Here is an 11071-nt window from a genome sequence, read left to right as displayed (position 1 = left end):
GTTTGTGACATATATGTTCTGCTAGATCTGCCCCGGTCACCTGTAAGTGTTATTATATGCTACATCTGCCCCGGTCACCTGTGAGTGCTATTATTATATGCTACATCTGCCCCGGTCACATGTGAGTGTTATTATTATATGCTACATCTGCCCCGGTCACCTGTGAGTGCTATTATTATATGCTACATCTGCCCCGGTCACCTGTGAGTGCTATTATTATATGCTACATCTGCCCTGGTCACCTGTGAGTGCTATTATTATATGCTACATCTGCCCTGGTCACCTGTGAGTTCTATTATTATATGCTACATCTGCCCTGGTCACCTGTAAGTGCTATGATTTGTGAAGTGGAAGCATCTTGGAGTTTTTTTTAGTTTTTTTTTTTAGTTCAGCCATGAAGCAGTAGACCAAATAACTCCCAGACCAGGGTTGCTGAAGTGCATGATGTGTAATAATGGCCTATCCTCTGTTGTATCAGCCACTACAGAGATTCACGCTGCCTCTGGAAGTGACATTAGCAGCAGATTTGTGCGTCGGAAGCTTTATTATTTGGTTCTCCATGGTCACTGCACACAAGCCTAAGATCGCTATACACAATGGCAAGCGTGTACTGGAGTGGTGTAAAGCATATCGGCCCTGGACTCTGGAGCGGCGGCGTGTTCTCTGGAGTAATGTATCTCGGCTCACTATCGGCCAGTCTGATGGAGGACTCTGGATTTGGCAGGTGCCAGGAGAACGTTACCTACAGGAATAAATAGGTGCGTAATACAGCATAGATGAGGAATGAGGTTTCGTAAAGCGCACTGACGTTCTCACGCAGGTGGAATTGAGGCCTAAGGCTTCGCTCACACCTGCGTCAGGGCTGCGTTCATGGATTCTGTCTCAGCTTTCCGTCAGGGGAACCCATGAACGGAACCCTGACTGAAACAATGGGACACCATAGGTTTCCATTTGCATCACTATTGATTTCAATGGTGGCGGATCCGATTCAAATGGTTTCTATTTGTCACCGTTGGGCAGGGGTTCTGTTGTTTTGACTGAAATACGTTATTGGTTTAGTCAAAACAACGGAATCCAAAATAATCCAAATATCCAAAATAAAAATGATAGTAATCAAGCACTCTAGAGGGGTCGGTTAAAATGTAAACTTTATGGATGCATTAAAAATCCATGTCCAATAAGGAGGAAGCAAAGGGTTAAAATGGCTTTACATGTGTCAGACCGGTGGAACATTGCGCTCCTTATAGCTTTATGTATGAAGTACAACGGGATAATACCTGTTCATGGATGGCGTGTGATATCACATCCCTGTATACAAAAAAGATTGGTCAGCACATCCTAATAAAAAGTACAGGTGAACGTACGCTGTGACCACAAACATTACATGTAAAGAAACCACATTCCGGGTGAAAAACCGCACCAAACTGACGGAGTTTTTCACCGAGAATGTCAGCTGCATTCTTGGGACGTTTTTGGAGCCGTTTTCAATAGACTCTATTGAAAAAAGCTCCAAAAACGGCCGTAAAAAAACGCAGCGAAAATCGAGAGTGGCACAAAAAAACGTCTGAAAATAAGGAGCTGTTTTCTCTTGAAAACAGCTCCGTATTTTGAGACGTTTTTGACTCTGTGTGTGAATATACCCTAATACTTTGGTACAACACATGTTGTGTATATGATATGAGTGCAATATCCAATATGTGGGGTGCACGGAGAGGACTCTCCGAAAACAAATAGGTGAACATGTATACGATATTAATCATCCAGACACACAGGGATAGGCCTCATGCACACGACCATATACTGTGCGCAATTGCGGATAGTATAGAACACGTGGTATCCTATGCACATGACCGTGGCTTCCACAGTCCACGCATTGCCCAGAGCACAAAAAAAAATGGACCATGTCATTATACGGTCCACATTTGTGGCCGCGCACATTGAAGTCAATGTACATCTTGTGTGCACGGTCCGTGATTGCGAACGGCCTGCGGATGACACTCCGCGGCCCGTCCATGCCGTAATCACAGACCATGCGCACAGCTATGGTCGTGTGCAAGAGGCCAAATACCAACTTCTTTATGGTGACCGGGCATCAAAAGGGACGCAAGGGAGGCTTTCTGGATCCTCAAATTGGATACCCAAATGGTATGAACTTGCGATCTGATTTCTGCAGTCAACTCCGCTATTGATTCCGTCGTTAAAACTGAAAACCTGCCGGAATGGTGACGAACGGAAACCATTAGCAATGTTTCCGTCACCATTGATACCAATGGAGACGGAAACGGAAGCTGTGGTTTCAGTTTGACTTTCTGTTGCGGGGTTCACCCAACGGAACCCTCAGACGGAACCCCGGAATGGAAAGCCAACGTTGATGTGAACAGGCCCTTACATCTAAGCTTTCTCTATTTTTATTTAAAGAGCCCCCCCCACTAGCAAGGCAGCCACAGAATAATTTTACTTGATAAGGCTTTGGTGCACAGCCTTCTACACATCGAAGATGCTTTTCTACCACTAGGGGGCACTCTCTATAGGACTCCTATGGACCTAAAAAGAATGTGTTGCCCCCTAGTGGTAGTTATGGTAGAAAAATAAATAAAATAAAGGTTGTAATGGTAAGTTCCTTTTAAGAACCATCAGCTAAGGTTGCCCATGCAAGTGAGTTTTGGCAGATAAGGTCTTCAGCAGAATTGGTAGATAATTATTGGTACTGACAGACCCTGCTAGACCTAAGACAGACTGCGCAATGTCTATGTGAAAACTGTAAATGGTTGTCAGGATTTACCGCTGCAGTTTTTGTTTGTAAAGAGACAGTACTAGGAAAAGTTCCTACAGTGAAGCGCATCGTTATTTTACGTAGCGTTCCAGCCATTGTTAATAGGGAAAAGTAATGGACCCTACTGCTGTCTGTCTGTAAGGCCCTGTTCGCACAGTTTTTTGCAGGAGGAAAATTCTGCCTCAAAATTCCATATGGGATTTTGAGGCAGATTTTGACCTGCCTGCACGCGGTTTGTCGCGTTTTTCGATCGCGCCCATTGAGTGCTACGGGCAAAAAAAACGATGCGAAATACGCTTTCTCTACCTACCATTGATGTCAATGGGAGGTAAGAGGCGTAAACGCCCAAAGATTGGGCATGACGCTTCTTTTTACCGTGAGACCGTTTTTCCGCTCACGGTAAAAAAAATGCCTCCGTCTCCCATTGAAATCAATGGGAGGCATTTTCAGCCGTTTTTTGGTGCGGTTTCCGCGTAAAAAAAACCTCAGTGTGAACAGGGCCTAACACAGAAGATTCCATATAGGATATGCCGAGACTATAAATGCAGCATGCCGTAAAGAGAACCCGTCACGGAGGTACAAGCTGCGGTAATCATGGGGCATACACCACCGCGGCTCCCGTTAATAAGAGACGCTCTCCACAGCTCAATACATTTTCCAACCATCGATAAAACGACGGCACCAATATAAATGTTCTCTCGTATGTGCCTCTGCAAGTGCAACAACAATAGACCCTGAAGTGTGAAGAGCAGTGGCAAATGAGCCTCATAGCACAGGGTCATCTAGAGGTTCGGTTTTCTCAAATAAGAAGAAAATCGTGTCTAAATGGACAGGGCTCCTAAAGAGGAGGTCTGTTGGAGACATTTCACTGGTTAGCCCCTTCATTCCGGAACAGTGTAGAGCAGGGGTCAGCAACTTGTGTCATCGATGCAACGGCCGGCACATGATTTGCTAGCGCACTTTCCTCTACCGGTGTCCAGCGTCGATGTGCGATTGGCGGCGCTGAATACAGGGAGAGAGCAGAACGTCTTTGTGTTTTCTGCTGCTGAACACTTGGCAAGCACACAGCGCAGCACCGCTCTCTCCTGGTGATCAGCGCCACAAAGATGGAGTTCAGGAGCCGCTCTGTAAACGTTAGCAGCTCTCCCTCTCCTATGTGCAGCCCATAAATCTGGTGTCCAGTAGCTGCTCTGTAAAAGCAAGTTACCAAAAGTTGTCAGCTGTCTCTCCTATGTGCAACCCCCCCCCCCCCCAAAGCTGGTGGTCAGTAGCCGTGGTCTCTCCTATGTGCAGCCCCCAAGCTGGTGTTCAGTAGCCGTGGTCTCTCCTATGTGCAGCCCCCAAGCTGGTGTTCAGTAGTCGCTGTTGTGTGTGCAGCGCCCCCTAGCTGGTGTTTAGTAGCCATGATCTCCCCTATGTGCACCCCCTTCCCCAGCTGGTGTTCAGTAGCCGTTCATGTTTGTATGGCACACTCGATGACGTGGCTCACGTTTCCTAATCAGCGATTTCTGGTGAATTTAGTGGGTATAGCTGCACTTACTAATTTTACTGTGATAGGGCATTATATAAATACTCTAAAAATAGGGCCTGCCGTGTTATAGGGCCCCGTTAAGGGTATGTGCACACGACCATTTTTCAGGTGTAATGGAGGCGTCTTACGCCTCGAATTACGCCTGAAAAGACGGCTCCATTACGCCTGCAAACATCTGCCCATTGCTTGCAATGGGTCTTACAATGTTCTGTTCAGACGAGATGTAATTTTACGCGTCGCTGTCAGAAGACGGTGCGTCAAATTACACCCGCGTCAAAGAAGTGCAGGACACTTCTTGGGACGTTTTTGGAGCCGTTTTTAATTGACTCCAATGAAGAACAGCTCCAATTACATCTATAAAAGACGCCGCGAAAAACATGTGCACTTGTAAAAACGTCTGAAATTCAAGAGCTGTTTTCGCCTGATAACAGCTCCGTTATTTCAGACGTGTTTTGCGTTGTCGTGTGAACATACCCTTAAAGAAGCACTCCAACAAAATTATGCATGGACTATTGTTAAAGAATAATGTAGAGGCTCTTGTGTACACCTGTTTTAGTTGATGTGCCATTTATTGATTGTCTGCCATCTTGGTTCCTTCTCACCCTCTGATATGGTTCCCCTAATGCAACCTCCATTTCCCATCATTCCTTTGCAGAGGGTGGGGGGAGAGTCTCATCACACTTGCTCTGAGTCCTACCTAAGTGCAGCAAGTGATAGATCATAGAACATATACCCTCACACTGCAGTCTCCGTGTATTCCTATGTGATGCAGCTCAGCCTGTCTCCCGCTTGTGATAGGTTTTTCCCTAACAAAGAGACAGGGGAGAGCAGTGAGTAACAGCATCTCATAGTAATATACTGGACTCTGCACACAGCCATCACAGATAGTACAGTCAGGGGAGGTTTATAACTCTTCAGGTAATCATTGAATGGACTCACCTATTATATCACTGCACTCCTGCTCCCTTAGAGAGGGGAGAAATGATTTTCAGCAGGATAATATGCATGGAGAGACATACAGAAGAACAAGGAGGGTGGTGGAAGGGCGGGTCTCAGAGCAGTTAGGAGGGGTTTGATTAATGATATACAGAGAGGCTGCAGGCAGGAGAAGGGGTACAGACTGCTGGAAGGTGAGGAGATGACACTGTCCTCTAATAACATATATTACAGAGGCTGCAGGCAGGAGAGGGGTACAGGCTGCTGGAAGGTGAGGAGGTGACACTGTCCTGTAATAACATATATTACACAGAGGCTGCAGGCAGGAGAGGGGTACAGGCTGCTGGAAGGTGAGGAGGTGACACTGTCCTCTAATAACATATATTACAGAGAGGCTGCAGGCAGGAGAGGGGGTACAGGCTGCTGGAAGGTGAGGAGGTGACACTGTCCTCTAATAACATATATTAGAGAGGCTGCAGCCAGGAGAGGGGGGTACAGGCTGCTGGAAGGTGAGGAGGTGACACTGTCCTCTAATAACATATATTACAGAGAGGCTGCTGGCAGGAGAGGGGGTACAGGCTGCTGGAAGGTGAGGAGGTGACACTGTCCTCTAATAACATATATTACAGAGGCTGCAGGCAGGAGAGGGGGTACAGGCTGCTGGAAGGTGAGGAGGTGACACTGTTCTCTAATAACACATATTACAGAGGCTGCAGGCAGGAGAGGGGGTACAGGCTGCTGGAAGGTGAGGAGGTGACACTGTCCTCTAATAACATATATTACAGAGGCTGCAGGCAGGAGAGGGGTACAGGCTGCTGGAAGGTGAGGAGGTGACACTGTCCTCTAATAACATATATTACAGAGGCTGCAGGCAGGAGAGGGGTACAGGCTGCTGGAAGGTGAGGAGGGGACACTGTCCTCTAATAACATATATTACAGAGAGGCTGCAGGCAGGAGAGGGGGTACAGGCTGCTGGAAGGTGAGGAGGTGACACTGTCCACTAATAACATATATTACAGAGGCTGCAGGCAGGAGAGGGGGTACAGGCTGCTGGAAGGTGAGGAGGTGACACTGTCCTCTAATAACATATATTACAGAGAGGCTGCAGGCAGGAGAGGAGGTACAGACTGCTGGAAGGTGAGGAGGTGACACTGTCCTCTAATAACATATATTACAGAGGCTGCAGGCAGGAGAGGGGGTACAGGCTGCTGGAAGGTGAGGAGGTGACACTGTCCTCTAATAACATATATTACAGAGGCTGCAGGCAGGAGAGGGGGTACAGGCTTCTGGAAGGTGAGGAGGTGACACTGTCCTCTAATAACATATATTACAGAGGCTGCAGGCAGGAGAGGGGGTACAGGCTGCTGGAAGGTGAGGAGGTGACACTGTCCTCTAATAACATATATTACAGAGAGGCTGCAGGTGGGAGAGGGGGTACAGACTGCTGGAAGGTGAGGAGGTGACACTGTCCTCTAAAAACATATATTACAGAGGCTGCAGGCAGGAGAGGGGGTACAGACTGCTGGAAGGTGAGGAGGTGACACTGTTCTCTAATAACACATATTACAGAGGCTGCAGGCAGGAGAGGGGGTACAGGCTGCTGGAAGGTGAGGAGGTGACACTGTCCTCTAATAACATATATTACAGAGGCTGCAGGCAGGAGAGGGGTACAGGCTGCTGGAAGGTGAGGAGGTGACACTGTCCTCTAATAACATATATTACAGAGGCTGCAGGCAGGAGAGGGGTACAGGCTGCTGGAAGGTGAGGAGGGGACACTGTCCTCTAATAACATATATTACAGAGAGGCTGCAGGCAGGAGAGGGGGTACAGGCTGCTGGAAGGTGAGGAGGTGACACTGTCCACTAATAACATATATTACAGAGGCTGCAGGCAGGAGAGGGGGTACAGGCTGCTGGAAGGTGAGGAGGTGACACTGTCCTCTAATAACATATATTACAGAGAGGCTGCAGGCAGGAGAGGAGGTACAGACTGCTGGAAGGTGAGGAGGTGACACTGTCCTCTAATAACATATATTACAGAGGCTGCAGGCAGGAGAGGGGGTACAGGCTGCTGGAAGGTGAGGAGGTGACACTGTCCTCTAATAACATATATTACAGAGGCTGCAGGCAGGAGAGGGGGTACAGGCTGCTGGAAGGTGAGGAGGTGACACTGTCCTCTAATAACATATATTACAGAGGCTGCAGGCAGGAGAGGGGGTACAGGCTTCTGGAAGGTGAGGAGGTGACACTGTCCTCTAATAACATATATTACAGAGGCTGCAGGCAGGAGAGGGGGTACAGGCTGCTGGAAGGTGAGGAGGTGACACTGTCCTCTAATAACATATATTACAGAGAGGCTGCAGGTGGGAGAGGGGGTACAGACTGCTGGAAGGTGAGGAGGTGACACTGTCCTCTAAAAACATATATTACAGAGGCTGCAGGCAGGAGAGGGGGTACAGACTGCTGGAAGGTGAGGAGGTGACACTGTCCTCTAATAACATATATTACAGAGAGGCTGCAGGTGGGAGAGGGGGTACAGACTGCTGGAAGGTGAGGAGGTGACACTGTCCTCTAATAACATATATTACAGAGGCTGCAGGCAGGAGAGGGGGTACAGGCTGCTGGAAGGTGAGGAGGTGACACTGTCCTCTAATAACATATATTACAGAGAGGCTGCAGGCAGGAGAGGGGTACAGACTGCTGGAAGGTGAGGAGGTGACACTGTCCTCTAATAACATATATTACAGAGAGGCTGCAGGCAGGAGAGGGGGTACAGGCTGCTGGAAGGTGAGGAGGTGACACTGTCCTCTAATAACATATATTACATAGGCTGCAGGCAGGAGAGTGGGTGCAGACTGCTGGAAGGTGAGGAGGTGACACTGTCCTCTAATAACATATATTACAGAGGCTGTAGGCAGGAGAGGGGGTACAGGCTGCTGGAAGGTGAGGAGGTGATACTGTCCTCTAATAACATATATTACAGAGGCTGCAGGCAGGAGAGGGGGTACAGGCTGCTGGAAGGTGAGGAGGTGACACTGTCCTCTAATAACATATATTACAGAGGCTGCAGGCAGGAGAGGGGGTGACATTGTCCTCTAATAACATATATTACAGAGAGGCTGCAGGCAGGAGAGGGGGTACAGGCTGCTGGAAGGTGAGGAGGTGACACTGTCCTCTAATAACATATATTACAGAGGCTGCAGGCAGGAGAGGGGGTACAGGCTGCTGGAAGGTGAGGAGGTGACACTGTCCTCTAATAACATATATTACAGAGGCTGTAGGCAGGAGAGGGGGTACAGGCTGCTGGAAGGTGAGGAGGTGACACTGTCCTCTAATAACATATATTACAGAGGCTGCAGGCAGGAGAGGGGGTACAGGCTGCTGGAAGGTGAGGAGGGGACACTGTCCTCTAATAACATATATTACAGAGGCTGCAGGCAGGAGAGGGGGTACAGGCTGCTGGAAGGTGAGGAGGTGACACTGTCCTCTAATAACATATATTACAGAGGCTGCAGGCAGGAGAGGGGGTACAGGCTGCTGGAAGGTGAGGAGGTGTCACTGTCCTCTAATAACATATATTACAGAGAGGCTGCAGGCAGGAGAGGGGTACAGGCTGCTGGAAGGTGAGGAGGTGTCACTGTCCTCTAATAACATATATTACAGAGAAGCTGCAGGCAGGAGAGGGGGTACAGGCTGCTGGAAGGTGAGGAGGGGACACTGTCCTCTAATAACATATATTACAGAGGCTGCAGGCAGGAGAGGGGGTACAGGCTGCTGGAAGGTGAGGAGGTGACACTGTCCTCTAATAACATATATTACAGAGGCTGCAGGCAGGAGAGGGGTACAGGCTGCTGGAAGGTGAGGAGGTGACACTGTCCTCTAATAACATATATTACAGAGGCTGCAGGCAGGAGAGGGGTACAGGCTGCTGGAAGGAGAGGAGGTGACACTGTCCTCTAATAACATATATTACAGAGAGGCTGCAGGTGGGAGAGGGGGTACAGGCTGCTGGAAGGTGAGGAGGTGACATTGTCCTCTAATAACATATATTACAGAGAGGCTGCAGGTGGGAGAGGGGGTACAGGCTGCTGGAAGGTGAGGAGGTGACACTGTCCTCTAATAACATATATTACAGAGGCTGCAGCCAGGAGAGGGGGGTACAGGCTGCTGGAAGGTGAGGAGGTGACACTGTCCTCTAATAACATATATTACAGAGAGGCTGCTGGCAGGAGAGGGGGTACAGGCTGCTGGAAGGTGAGGAGGTGACACTGTCCTCTAATAACATATATTACAGAGGCTGCAGGCAGGAGAGGGGGTACAGGCTGCTGGAAGGTGAGGAGGTGACACTGTTCTCTAATAACACATATTACAGAGGCTGCAGGCAGGAGAGGGGGTACAGGCTGCTGGAAGGTGAGGAGGTGACACTGTCCTCTAATAACATATATTACAGAGGCTGCAGGCAGGAGAGGGGTACAGGCTGCTGGAAGGTGAGGAGGTGACACTGTCCTCTAATAACATATATTACAGAGGCTGCAGGCAGGAGAGGGGTACAGGCTGCTGGAAGGTGAGGAGGGGACACTGTCCTCTAATAACATATATTACAGAGAGGCTGCAGGCAGGAGAGGGGGTACAGGCTGCTGGAAGGTGAGGAGGTGACACTGTCCACTAATAACATATATTACAGAGGCTGCAGGCAGGAGAGGGGGTACAGGCTGCTGGAAGGTGAGGAGGTGACACTGTCCTCTAATAACATATATTACAGAGAGGCTGCAGGCAGGAGAGGAGGTACAGACTGCTGGAAGGTGAGGAGGTGACACTGTCCTCTAATAACATATATTACAGAGGCTGCAGGCAGGAGAGGGGGTACAGGCTGCTGGAAGGTGAGGAGGTGACACTGTCCTCTAATAACATATATTACAGAGGCTGCAGGCAGGAGAGGGGGTACAGGCTTCTGGAAGGTGAGGAGGTGACACTGTCCTCTAATAACATATATTACAGAGGCTGCAGGCAGGAGAGGGGGTACAGGCTGCTGGAAGGTGAGGAGGTGACACTGTCCTCTAATAACATATATTACAGAGAGGCTGCAGGTGGGAGAGGGGGTACAGACTGCTGGAAGGTGAGGAGGTGACACTGTCCTCTAAAAACATATATTACAGAGGCTGCAGGCAGGAGAGGGGGTACAGACTGCTGGAAGGTGAGGAGGTGACACTGTTCTCTAATAACACATATTACAGAGGCTGCAGGCAGGAGAGGGGGTACAGGCTGCTGGAAGGTGAGGAGGTGACACTGTCCTCTAATAACATATATTACAGAGGCTGCAGGCAGGAGAGGGGTACAGGCTGCTGGAAGGTGAGGAGGTGACACTGTCCTCTAATAACATATATTACAGAGGCTGCAGGCAGGAGAGGGGGTGACATTGTCCTCTAATAACATATATTACAGAGAGGCTGCAGGCAGGAGAGGGGGTACAGGCTGCTGGAAGGTGAGGAGGTGACACTGTCCTCTAATAACATATATTACAGAGGCTGCAGGCAGGAGAGGGGGTACAGGCTGCTGGAAGGTGAGGAGGTGACACTGTCCTCTAATAACATATATTACAGAGGCTGTAGGCAGGAGAGGGGGTACAGGCTGCTGGAAGGTGAGGAGGTGACACTGTCCTCTAATAACATATATTACAGAGGCTGCAGGCAGGAGAGGGGGTACAGGCTGCTGGAAGGTGAGGAGGGGACACTGTCCTCTAATAACATATATTACAGAGGCTGCAGGCAGGAGAGGGGGTACAGGCTGCTGGAAGGTGAGGAGGTGACACTGTCCTCTAATAACATATATTAC

This window comes from Rhinoderma darwinii, chromosome 11 (assembly GCF_050947455.1).
Source record: "Rhinoderma darwinii isolate aRhiDar2 chromosome 11, aRhiDar2.hap1, whole genome shotgun sequence".
Taxonomy (NCBI): Eukaryota; Metazoa; Chordata; class Amphibia; order Anura; family Rhinodermatidae; genus Rhinoderma; species Rhinoderma darwinii.
Note: the sequence above shows the minus strand (reverse complement) of the source record.